Source organism: Diceros bicornis, chromosome 18 (assembly GCF_020826845.1).
Source record: "Diceros bicornis minor isolate mBicDic1 chromosome 18, mDicBic1.mat.cur, whole genome shotgun sequence".
In the NCBI taxonomy this organism is placed as follows: domain Eukaryota; kingdom Metazoa; phylum Chordata; class Mammalia; order Perissodactyla; family Rhinocerotidae; genus Diceros; species Diceros bicornis.
This window is the reverse complement of record NC_080757.1, coordinates 44,297,796-44,310,278: the sequence shown is the minus strand read 5'-3', so window position 1 is coordinate 44,310,278 and position 12,483 is coordinate 44,297,796.

Here is a 12,483-nt window from a genome sequence, read left to right as displayed (position 1 = left end):
AGGCAGGGAGGTCCCTAGCTAAACAGGGAGTCCACAGTTGCAGCCTCTCCTCATTCAAGGCTAGGGAGGGCACATGCTGAGAGCGGAGAAGGGGGATGGGCATAGTCTCAACAGGCTCAGGCCCTGAGAATGCTGAAGGCAGAGGAGGGACTGAGGAGGGACAGCTCTCCCTCAGCAGAGAGCCTTTGGAGCCTCCAGCTTACAGGGCCAGCTGGGTGTGACTGTAACAAGCAGGGGTTGAGAGACCATGGCCATATGGTCTGAGGATGGGCACTCAGACAAAATTACTCACCAATCCTTTTTAAAGACATACCTAAAAAGCCAATCACATGCTTACATCTCAAACATAGCATTAGCACCTAAATTTAAACTGCTACACTACTGCAGTTAGATCAACTAGTTTTATATCCAAGACCTTTAGGCTTTAAATACTCTAGGGAATGGTATGGCGACTAAAGAAAGAACATTTCATTATAACGTTGTTTTTTCTTTAAAAGGCATAGATCCTAAAATGGGGCTTGCCTCAGGGACCCCTTTATCAAGACAGCCAGAACATTTTCCCCTGTGCAGTTTTCTGAGACCCATCGTTAAATGGACTATTTAGGATTATTCCTATGTGCTCTCACGTAGGTGTTTTATTGCCTTCAACTTGAATGAAAGACCCTTTATGGCAAGGACTGGGTTCCCTACATCCTTTGGGTTCTTCCCAGTGCGTGGCTGAGTGTTGAGCCTCAAACAGAGGCTCAGCAACTAATTATTGCTGGGATTGACTTCAGCACCATGGACAGAACCTCTCCTCCTCATCCTCCTCCTCCCAGGCTGTTTTCTACTTTGCATCTCTCCCTCCTGATTTCCTTCAAAGCAAAGCCTCCAGCTGCCTCACTTAGGGCTCTGTTTCACTAAAACTTGCCTTTCTCCTTGGGGGACTGTACCGGGAGCCAGAAGCCAAACCATGACAGGTGGGAGTAGAGATGAAGGACTCTGGGAAGGAGGGGACTTTACAGCATTTCTTGCTGTGCTTAGAATGAGATCATCTCAGTCATGTGCCCCAGCCAGAGCCACAGTCCTCAACTCCCCCAAGAGCTGCAGATACCCTTCCTAATAATGCTGAAATTGGTCTGTGGTCACCTGGTTCTAGGCCAGCAGGACACCTGGCCACTGGGGGCAATGTTGGGATAGAGCTTAGGCTGGGCTGGGGAGACCCTGGTATGCCAGGTGACAGATGGGATGAAGAACATGCCTGGACTGTAAATGAAGAAGGAGTCAAAGGCTGAGAATTGGGAGGGCAACATCAGTCATCAGAATCAAGGAGAGTCTACAAGGCCCTGGTCGGGGGCAGGGCAAGGGGCCAGCAGCTGAGGCCTCCAGGGACAATTCAGAGAAGATTCAAAGCAGAATGAGGTGGTGGGTTCAAGACAAAGCCTGGAAATAATACCATGAGGCTAGGAGCTTCCTCTTGTTTGATGTTGGCTGTGGGGTGGAGATGGGTCAACATTTTAAAAGTGCAGGGTGCCAATGGGATACATCATGTGACAGGAACAAGACAGAATTTTCAATGGACAATAATCCAGCATCCATTAGAGGTCAGATAGTGCCACTCCAGAGCTGGAATTAGTGAATTTGGCAATTCATGATAGTTTAAAAAATCCGCTCACTTCCTATATCTGCACTGTGTTGGATGCTCCAGAAGCTGAGATAAAGCAATAACGACCACTACAACATGCAACAATTCTGTGAAATTCATTGCCTCTCCTCTTCCTTCCACATTCTGCTCCCCCTTCCAGGTCCACTTGGAATCCTTCCTCATCCAAGAAGACTTCTAGGGCTAGAGTTATCATAAGTTTGAAACGCTTGTTTGCTGAATGAATGGCTGGCCCTGGTGATAGTCGGATCTGGTGATCCTTGAGTTTTTTGTACTGCCTTAGATTGGGTTACCTGGGAAACAGAGTCTGAAATGGAGATTTGCATGCGGGAAATTTATTGAGGGTGCTTTGGGCATCAACAACTGGGGGTGAAAGAAGGGGAGGAGAGTGAAGGAAATGGGATTGGGCAGAGAAAGGAGTTGAACTGGGATGAAGTTTCAACAAAGTTCTCAGATAGTCGTACAGAAAGCTCTGGAACTGGGATGACCCTTCTGAGTTGTCCTGTACTAAGGCGAAAGTGATGGATATTTATATCCCTACATCCATATTGGATGCAGGCTGCCCCCAGGAAGGTGGTATGACCTTGGGTGAGATGGCTGCTTTGGCTGAGGGAAATTCTTGGAGAGGGACTCAACTTAGAGTCATCACCTGCCAACACTCCCAGCAGCTCGAGGAACGAGGACCTCGGTCCTGAAGGAGGGATCAGGGTGACAGCCCACAGCATCCACACATGTACCAACAAACTTGGATGATATTGGGTCGAGGGGACATATGAGAATCCCTGGAGGGGGCATAGTTTAAACAGTTGCCCCAGGTGGTTGTTACCACACCCCCACCCACAGAACATCATGATTCGGTTTTGCTGATATACCACAACCTGCCCTGAGACAAAGGAGGTGATTTGCCCGGACACACACAGCAGGCAAGTGGCTAGTGTGGAAGGAGCCCATGCGTTTGTGGGCTGCTCTCCATTGTGGTGTGAGCCCCATTTCCCAAGTCAGCACCAAAAAAGCAGCACCTATGCTTCACCTGCTCTCCTATCCCCTATGATGAATGAAGCCTAGCACACACCTGATCCAGAGAAGATGGGAATGTGTTGGGGGGTGGAGGTGGAGGAGGTGATGCATGTGTCAATAAATGCATGCAGAACTGAATTGGTTTTTTAAAGCAATTATCATGTATAGACATGGCCTTTGTGCTGTGTATACATGACTTAAACTGATGAGCAAATCACCTGATTCTTAATTAACCTTTTTATTTGAACCCCTTGACCAAGCAGCAAATGGAGGCTAGTGAATTGGAAATGACAGCCTCACCTCCCCTGTGCCCCAAACTAGCCAGCCAAGTAGGCTGGTAATTACCTCGAGCAAGGCTGGGATCCTTTTACAGGCTGACGAGCAAATACCTCCCCACTAATAGCGATGATAACCACAGAGCCCTGCTCTCCCTTCATCTCTGTACTGATTACCTTCTGTGAAACCAGGGGGCAGCTTGTAATAATATTCCTCTCTCTCTCCTTTTAATAAAAAGGAGACTGTTTGGACTGAGGATCAGGAGAATTAGCATAAGGAGGAGGAGACATTTGCCTGCAGAAGCCTGTCTCCCTAGGAAAAGCCAGATGCTCCGGCCATGTCCTTTAGCAGACCTGGTGAACAGCTGATATTTCTGGAACGTGCTCCACGGTGGATGTCAAAGCAATTTGGAAGACTGGCTCTTGGCCTGCAGTCACATGGAGGGGGTGGGGACGTGTCAGCAAAGTCTTCGGCCTCCAGGGCTCCCAGCAGAACTGAGTGAGGAGCAGTAGGTAAGAAAGGGAAAGATCAATGGGACAAAGAAGGGGAGAGGAAGAGGAGGATGGGAGAAGGATGCAAGAGAGGAAGCAAAGATTAGGTACAGGGTATTATAGGAGCCTGGGCCTAGAAAGGAGGTCCTAACAGTGGCCTGGGTGGTGCACTGTTTCTGCCTGGAGTGTCCTGCCTGTCCCACCCACCTCAAAACATAACAGTAATGGTAGAATCACTTACGGACTGCTGACTTTGGGCCAGGCCTGTGCTGAGCACTTTCCATGCAGCATCTCGTGTGAGCCTTAAGCAGCCCTAGGAGCTAGGCACCAGTCTTCCCATGTTACAGAGGGAGGAGCTAAAGCACAGAGAGGTTAAGAAAGTTGCTTGAGTTTCTTAAGGTTCACACAGCTAGTTCGAGACGGAGCCAGGCAGTCCGACTCCAGAACCCAGCCCTTAACCATTCTGCCCAACTCCACGCCCCCCAGAGCTCTGGGTACCTTACCTGTATGTGCTTGATGTAGCAGAAAGAGCACTGGATTTGAGTCCCAGATCTGCACTCCCGCCCACCCCCCCCACCCCCACCCCCCCCGGGGCCCAGCCTTATAACTGTGAGCAAGTGAACCTGCTGGTGCCTCAGTTTTCTCGTCTATGAAATGGACACGAGATTATCTGTCCTGCTTACTTCACAGAGAAGGTGCAGGGATCAAGTGAGATAATATTTATGAAGGCCCTTTGTAAGCCCAAAGGGCCCTGCATACGTCCATTGGCATCCTCCTCCCTTCCACATGTGAGCTCCTGCAAGGACTTCGGATGGTCCCTGCGTTGTTTCTCTGAGCCCCTCTCACATGTGGTGGGAGCTCAGGAATTGTATGCTTCCTGTCGCGCAAATGAAGAAAGAAACAGAGTGCCAAATCCTCTCTCCTCCCTTCCCCCTTGTCCCCTCTCCTTTCTCCTTCCTCTCTTCCTCTCCTCCTCCTCCTTCTCCTCCTCTGCGGGGCCCCGCCCTTCCCAGGACTCACGCTCTAATGGGAAGACATCTGCCCGTCTCTTTCTAATCCATCCCACACTTTGCTTTGAGATCAAATTGTCAAAAGCACAACTGACACCACATCACAACCTGCTCAAAATCCTTGCACGTGCTCAGAGAAGAAGGTCCGTGCTTCTGGGCCTGGCACTAAAGCCTCTGCGATCTAGCCCCGCCTCTCTTTTCTGGCCTCATTTCTCTTGACTTTTTCTCCAGGATATTCCAGTCTTCACTCACTTCTGCTGTCAGTTTCTTCACCTGTAACAACCTTACAGGTAACGGGTTAACAGTGCCTGACGCATGGTTATCGGTCAATAAAAGCAATATATTGAACAGGAGCTTCAGTGAGGACTTGCTCTGCTGTTTAGGAATCTCACCTGAGGCCCCACGGCTGAGAACTTCAGGCGTGAAGTGCCTACACATTCTGAGGGGAGATGCCAGACCATCTAGGTAGGACCTGCTAAGACTGGCCCCACACTGGTTCTGCAACCCCTGCCTCATTGCGCATCTCAGCCTGTGCGGAAGAAAAGACTAGAGACTGACCGAGGCAGTTGGAGGGAGGTGGGGTTTTTTAGACTTCTCGGCTAATGGTGAGGGCTGGGGTGACCCCGGGCCTACCCGTCTCCATCTCCCCAAGCCAAGTGAGGGTGCTGCGGTGGCTGGACACCACCATGGAGATGGAATGAGAGATATCTTAGGAAAGTTTGACCTGCCACCCCCAGAGCTGGGAGAACACAGAGACTAGGGCCCAATTCACCCCCGAAAAAGTCTAAAGTCAAGAGACCAACTGGAGAAGCCTGCGTCAGTAGCTGAGAGAGGAGAGAGCATCAAGCAGGGAACAATCCCCACTTGCAGAGTTTGGTGGGGCAGAAATGCCAAGTCTCTCCGAGGCCAGGGCGGATGCAGAGGAAGGTGGATGGACCAGAGCAGTGTTGAGAGGGCCCACCCAAGAGGCCGTGAGGACCACCCCCTGAGGGGAGGCGGCCCTGGCAGAAGGTGGCTGTGTGGGTGACATATCAAAGGGAGGGGAGGATGAAGGGAGGGGCTTCTGAGGAGTCACAAAGTGGTTGAGGAAAGGTACATCACCCAAGGTGGCAGGGCCCCCGACTAGTTATGGTTATTTTTTATTATCCTTTCCAGCACTAATTCTCAAACCTCCTCTACAGGAGTGCTCCAGGCTAGACTAGTTTGCCCACTATCTTCCCCCATACTGAGTGCATTCCCCTTTGCTTCCATTCTTTGCCCTGCCTGGAATGCCCTCTCCACTCACGTCTTCCACTTAAAACACAAACTATTTCTTTAAGGCCATGCTCAGTCTCACTCCTTTATGAAGCCCTCCCTGATCCGGCCACCCAGGCACCTGTCCTTTCTGGGGATTTGCTACTTTTGGTAGCCATAGCTAGTTGCATATCCCAATATTCATTGTCTTCTTTAAAAACAGAACCTCTTAGTTTTAGCTGGGCACATGGCAACTCAGGATAAAGACTGATTTTCATAGCCTCTTCTGCTGCTAGGTATGGCCAGTTAGATATAAACAGTATCTTCAGCCAGCTTCCAAGAAACTTCCTTAAAAGGCTGCTGGTGTGTGTCCTTTAGCACCTTTCTTCTTTGCTCCTTCTTCCTTTCACATGCCTGGAATGCAAATACGATGGTTGGAGGTTTAGCAGCCATTTTGGACCATGAGATGACCTTGTGGAATGAGAGCTACATGCAAAGGTGATGAAGCAAAAGGAGAAGTACCCTGGGTTCTTGAGACTGTAGGACTACCCTACAAGTTCTGGACTGCCTACCTCTGCAGTTTAAATGAGAGAGAGACATACTTCTATCTTGTTTAGGCCACTAGTACTTTGGGTTTCCTGTAGGAAGTAGCCAAACCCAATCCTAGTTGATAGATTGCCTAAATTGTTCACAAGCTAACACTGGTGAAAGTACCTGGCATAGGAAATCCCAAATGACAGCATCTCAGTCAATCTCTTTCTCTGCTAACATGTGACATCTCTGGCATTGTAGCTTTATACAGTCTTTATAGTGTCATTTAACTATTCATGGGTATGTGTGACCCTAGCTCTCTAAATAGAGTTCCTGTTGTATATGCTTTTCAGAATTATTTTACTCCTGAGTTTATTTAATCCTGCAAAGAATGCATTATTGTCCCCATTTTGTAGATGTGGTACTACAGGTTCCTTGGGGACCAAGTTAGGTATCCAGGTCTTCTCACACCGGGTCCACTGCTGTCCCTCCTGCCTCACATCCACAAGCTTCTTGATTTATCTTCATGTTCTTTCCATTGCAAAGAACATGAACGTTCTTTGGTATGAAGGCATACACACAGTAGGTGTTCAATAAATGTATTACCTGAAGCCCCAAGAGGTTAAGTGATTCACGCAAGCTACCTTCCAAAATACATCTAGACCAGGGGTTGGTGGCCCACAGACAAATCTGGCCCACAGTCTGTTTTTGTGTAGCTCATCAGCAAAGAATGGTTTTATATATTTAAATGATTATGGAAGAAGGAAAAGAAGAAGAAAAAAGAGGAGGAGGAGGAGGGGGAGAGGAGGTGGAGGAGAAGAAAAGGAAACAGAAAGAGGAGGGGGAGGGGACAGAGGAGGACAGGAGCATGTGACAGAGCCCATAGCTGTCCTGCAAAGCCTAAATTATCTGGGCCTTTACAGGAGAAGTTTGTGCCCCCCGGGCTAGCCCATCCTCACGCAGCTGGATGTTTTGTCCCCCAGCAGCGCCTGCACCAGCTGCTGTCCCCTGAGACACGCAATCCCCCTGAGAGGTTGGCGATCATCCACGGAAGGCCTGCAAGGTTGGTCTGCCCTCTGGTGCCAGATCCTGGGGGGGAAGCCCCAGGGCCCACTCTCTGCGGTACCACCTCCTTCCGGGCAGACGGAGATGAATTTCTATCCCCCCTACCACCACCACCCTAAGACTTGGAAGCCTTTCTGATTCGCTGGTCAAATACGCAAGCTCAATTTGATTAAAAACTCATTGGCTTTTTTCCTGTAAAAAGAATAAATAAGTGAGCAAACATCAGTGGCTGAGGCTGTAGACTGAAGTGTGAAAGCTCAAACAGGCTGAAACCATTACAGGAAAAACCGTCAGCTCCAGAGCGTTTCTATTTCCAAAAATACCAGCCTTCCAGAGAGGAGGCTGAGCCAGGTCGCCATTTCCAGTACCCCTGACAGCATATTCCCCCATAAGACCCCTTAGTTATTCACTCAGTAGATATTTCAGTGGTTAAGAGAATGCAGTTTGAAGTCAGACTGATTTTTACCAGCTGTGTCTCCTTAGCGGAATCACTTAACCTCTCTGAGCCTTGGTTTCCTCATCTGTAAAACAAGAATATTAACATTTACCTTGTAGGATATGTGAAGCGCTCGGCACAGTGCCTAGCCCTGAAGTGCTCACTAGATAAAAGGTATATATTTGGTATTATACTGGCCAGATCTCGCTCTTTCCCCCCTCCTCCTTCTGACTCTCTTCTTTATTTCTCCCTCTTAATCACTTCCAGTTACCTGCCAAACCCCATCCTTGAAAGCAGTCTAACCTACTTCTCTAACCTGGCCCTCTCCTGTCTGGCCATGCCCCTCAGCACTGGCACTGAATCTTCCTTAAACAAGCTCAGACCATCATCCTCCAAGCCTCCTGCCAGGGGTCCCTTTCCATTCTGCTTTTTCTGCCTGTCCTCCAGGCCAGCCTTCTGCCCTTTGCTGGCACGTTGTAAATCTAGAGGCTAAAAAATCCGTCTTTCATTTGATGAAGCATCTCGAGAAATCAATCCATCTTTAGAGCAGGAATCATGCCTTTTTTATGCTATTTACATCTCCTGGCCTGGGCCCATGGTAGGAGTTCGGTGAGCATTGGCTGGTAGCCTGGCTGGGGGAGTGAACAATGACCAGCTCATGGCCAGAGTGTCCCTGTCCTGTGATCAATGTGAATCCCAAGACCACTTGGACTCAGGGACTGGGCCAGGCCCAGACAAAGTCGTTCAGTCGGAGGGCTGCCTGATGTAACAGGAAAAAATGTGGACCTGGAAGTGAATCATGCCTGGTTTGGATTTTGGCTTCACCTCCGGCTATCTGGGTGTACTTGGACAAGTTGCTTCACCTCTTGGAGCCTTAATTTCCTTATCTATAAAGTGAGATGAGCTTACAATGAGATACCAGTTCACACCCACTAGGATGGCTAGAATCAAAAAGACAGATAACAAGTGTTGGCAAGGATGTGGAGAAATTGGAACCCTTAAACCCTTTGGTGAGAAGGCAAAATGGTGTGGCCACTTTGGAAAACAGTCCGGCAATTGTTCAAAAGTTTAAACATAGAGTTACCATCTGACCCAGCAATTCTATTCCTGGATATCTACCCAAGAAATGAAAACGTATGTCCACACAAAAACTTGTACACAAATGCTCATAGCAGCATTATTCATAACAGCCGAAAGATGAAAATAACCTGAATGTCCATCAACTGATGAATGGATAAACAATATGTGGTATACCCATATAATGGAATATTATTTAGCAATAAAAAGGAATGAAGTACTGATACATCTACAACATGGATAAGCCTTGAAAACATAATGCTAAGTGAGAGAAGCCAGACACAAGAGACCACATACTGTATGAATCTATTTATACGAAATGTCCAGAATAGGCAAATCCGTAGAGACAGAGAGTAGATTCGTGGTTGCCAGGGGCTCAGACTGGGGGAGTGGGGGGAATGGGAGTGATGAAAATGTTCTTTTTTGGAGTGATGAAATATTCTAAAATTAGGTAGTAGGGACGGTTGCACAACTCTGGAAATATGCTATAAAGCATTGAATTGTACACTTCAAAAGGGTGAACTGTATGGTATGCGAATTTTAGCTCAATAAAGCTGCTATTTTTTAAATGGGGTGGGCAAGTCCTCCCCACCCACTTTGCAGGGTTATTGTGAGGCTCGGGAGGCCGGTGTGTGGCGTTTGGACCCAGCATCACGCTGTTACGAACAGGCCAGCAGGGTCCACGGCCCATCCTACAGAGGGACCTCTTTCTGCCGTCTCTTCTTTTCCGCTCTGGTGCGGGACCCCTCGGGGAGAGAGTTGTTGAGGAGCGACACTGCCATCTGGCAATGACAAGAGGAGGTTCTAGGCCTCCAATATGTCCACCCCGAGCTCGGGAGGCAAGAACTCTCTCCTTTCAGAGCCGCAGACCGGCAGAAACAGACCTGCCAGGATACTCCTTTGTGCCCCAGTACTGCCTCTCGCCTCACTCAGAGAGCCTGGGCGCCGTCCTGCAGGAGGAGGGAGGGGCCAGTTAAACTCGGGTTTGGAGTCACTGGACGCAAGGCAAGGGGAGCAGAGCAGGGCTGTGGGTGACAGAACATATTTTAAAGAAAGATGGCTTTAGCCCTTTCGAACCTTTGGCAAGCATCAAATGCCACAATAATAATGATGATGATGACAACTAATATTTACTGAGTGAGCGTTTACAGTCTGCCAGGCATCACTCTAAGCATTTATGTGTATTGACTTATTTAATCATCACAAAGATCCTATGAGGCAGGGGCATGTCTCATCTTACAGATGAGAAGATTGAGGCACAGAAGCTTCAAGTAATTCAGTTGCCCAGGGTTGCATGGCTAGAAATGGCAGAGCCAGGATTTGGACCCTGGCAATCTGGCTCCACTGCCTGTGTGCTCAACCACTCTGTTCAGCTGCATAAACCCTGCAGACTGTACGCAGTGGAAGACCAAAGTTATGACCTAAGACAGGTCAATGCTCCTCGCCAAGGAAGTAAGTCTCAAACTTTACCAAGCACCAGAGTCATCTTGGGGCATGTGAAAAAGGCAGAGTCCTGGGCTCCCCCTGGTGAAACTGACTCACCAAGCCTGGATGGCCCAGGAATCTGTATTTGTGACCAGTACCCCAGGTGACCCTGACGAAGTCTGCTCAAGACATACTTGGAGACATTTGGCCTCCCTGAATCGAGACCCAACCTCTGGACCTGTCTGACTGGATCTGCCCCATGAGGTGAACTCTCCCTGCTCAGGCCCACCACACTTACCTCCAGTCCACTGTCCTCATCCAAGTCCCACCATCTTTAAAGGCCCAGGTCAAGTTCTATGTAGTGTCCTAAGCCCTCCACAGGAATACCAGCAAACTCCGGTTTTCCCTTCTCCAAACCCCTAACCCCTTATAGAGGAACGCACACTGCTTCAGAGCATCATTACAAGCTGCCTGGTATTCCTACATTAGCATCCGGTAGCTGCAGCCCTTTGCTGATGAACTAGATCATCATAAGTGCCTTAAATGTAGAAGCTTTCTTGGGGCCAGCCCGGTGGTGCAGCAGGTAAGTGCGTGCCCTCCACTGCGGCGGCCCAGGGTTCGCAGGTTTGGATCCCAGGCGCGCACCGACACACCGTTTGTTAAGCCATGCTATGGCGGCGTCCCATATAAAGTAGAGGGAGATGGGCACAGATGTTAGACCAGGGCCAATCTTCCTCAAGAAAAAAGAGGAGGATTGGCATCGGATGTTAGCTCAGGGCTAGTCCTCCTCATACACACAAAAAAGTAAATTAAAAAGTAAAATAAAATGTAGAAGCTTTCTTTTATATTCCTCATATACGTCACCCAGGGTTCATAGTAGGTTAGCATTAAATAGAGACCTGTGGACTTGGTTACAGATCTCACATGGCAACTCACTCCTATTTCAATGATCAACATGGCCAATACGCACAACTGGCCAATTCAATGTCTACCTGCCCATCAGCATAGTCCAAGTGTCTAGATTCTTCCTCCACAGAATCCAGGTGCCTTCTCTCTGCCAGGCACCGTTCTATCGCTGAGGGTCCAGAAGGTGCACCCTCTCTGAGGGCTGACACACTCAAACAGCTCATTCTAACACAGTGTCCTGGGGTGTGATTTTGACCCCCCAGGGGGTATTTGACTATAACTGGAGATATTTTCAGTTGTCAAAGCTGGGGTGATGGGGCTACTGGCATCTAGTGGGTAGAGGAGATGAATGCTGCTAAACATCTTACAATGCACAGGACTGCCCCCCACAACAAAGCGGTACCCAGCCCCAAATAACACTCCAAATGTTGAGAAAGCTGACTCTAATGGAATACACTAAGACCCACAGCATGGCAACAACCCGTGGTGGTGACGGGAGCCCAAAGGAAGGAACAATTGACCCCCAAGGAGTAGGGGGTTATTGGAAAAGGATTTGCAGAGGAGATGCTTAATACGTGTGAATTGGTTGGGGAATGATGTGGCAGGAAAGACTTCACCAGGCGGAGGCAGGGGAGGGAGAGGTGTCCCTGGCAGCGAGCCCTGAGAGCACTCGGTGGGTTGGGGAAGCTGCTGTTGGTTACGATGCAGCCCGAGTGCCTGGCGCTTGTTCTTTTCATTCACTCAACACATCTGCCGCCATCTTATTTTCATTTCTCATTTGATCAGCAAACTCTGTCACCAAGCAGAGTGGCATGGTCAGCTCCAGCTGGAGCTGAATCATCCCCGATTCCAAATTGGTGGTCTCTGAACAAAGGAGGCTCACTTCGAGGGCCGGGCAGGGCTAAGCTGAATGTGGCCGTCTAGCTGCACCGAGAGGTGAGGGCCCCAAGGTCTGCAGCTGTGAAAACACCACAGTACCTTAAAGGTTTCCAGTGGCTTCGGCATCATCATAAATGGCTACCACATGAGGTGTGATGTCTTCCTTCCAGAACTGTAAAGGAGACTTTTTCTGCCTTGGCAAATGAGGAAAATCGATTCTCAAGAATGCCTGTACTTCTCAAGTTAGATAGGAAAGAAAACACATTACAAAGTAATTCTGAAAAAGAGAAGTAATTCTGGTAATGTTTGCCTCTTAAAAAAAGAAAAGAAAAAAAACACCCCTTGATGGCTCTGTCGTTTATGGTAAATAGCTGTTTTCCTGGAGGAGCTCCATCTTGGCCGTCTCCTCGGGTGTTCCTCTTCATGTGTCTCCGGCCCCTCCATCTCTGGCTCTCTTCACATCCAGTGTCTCTGTCTGTGTTGTGTGTGCACGAT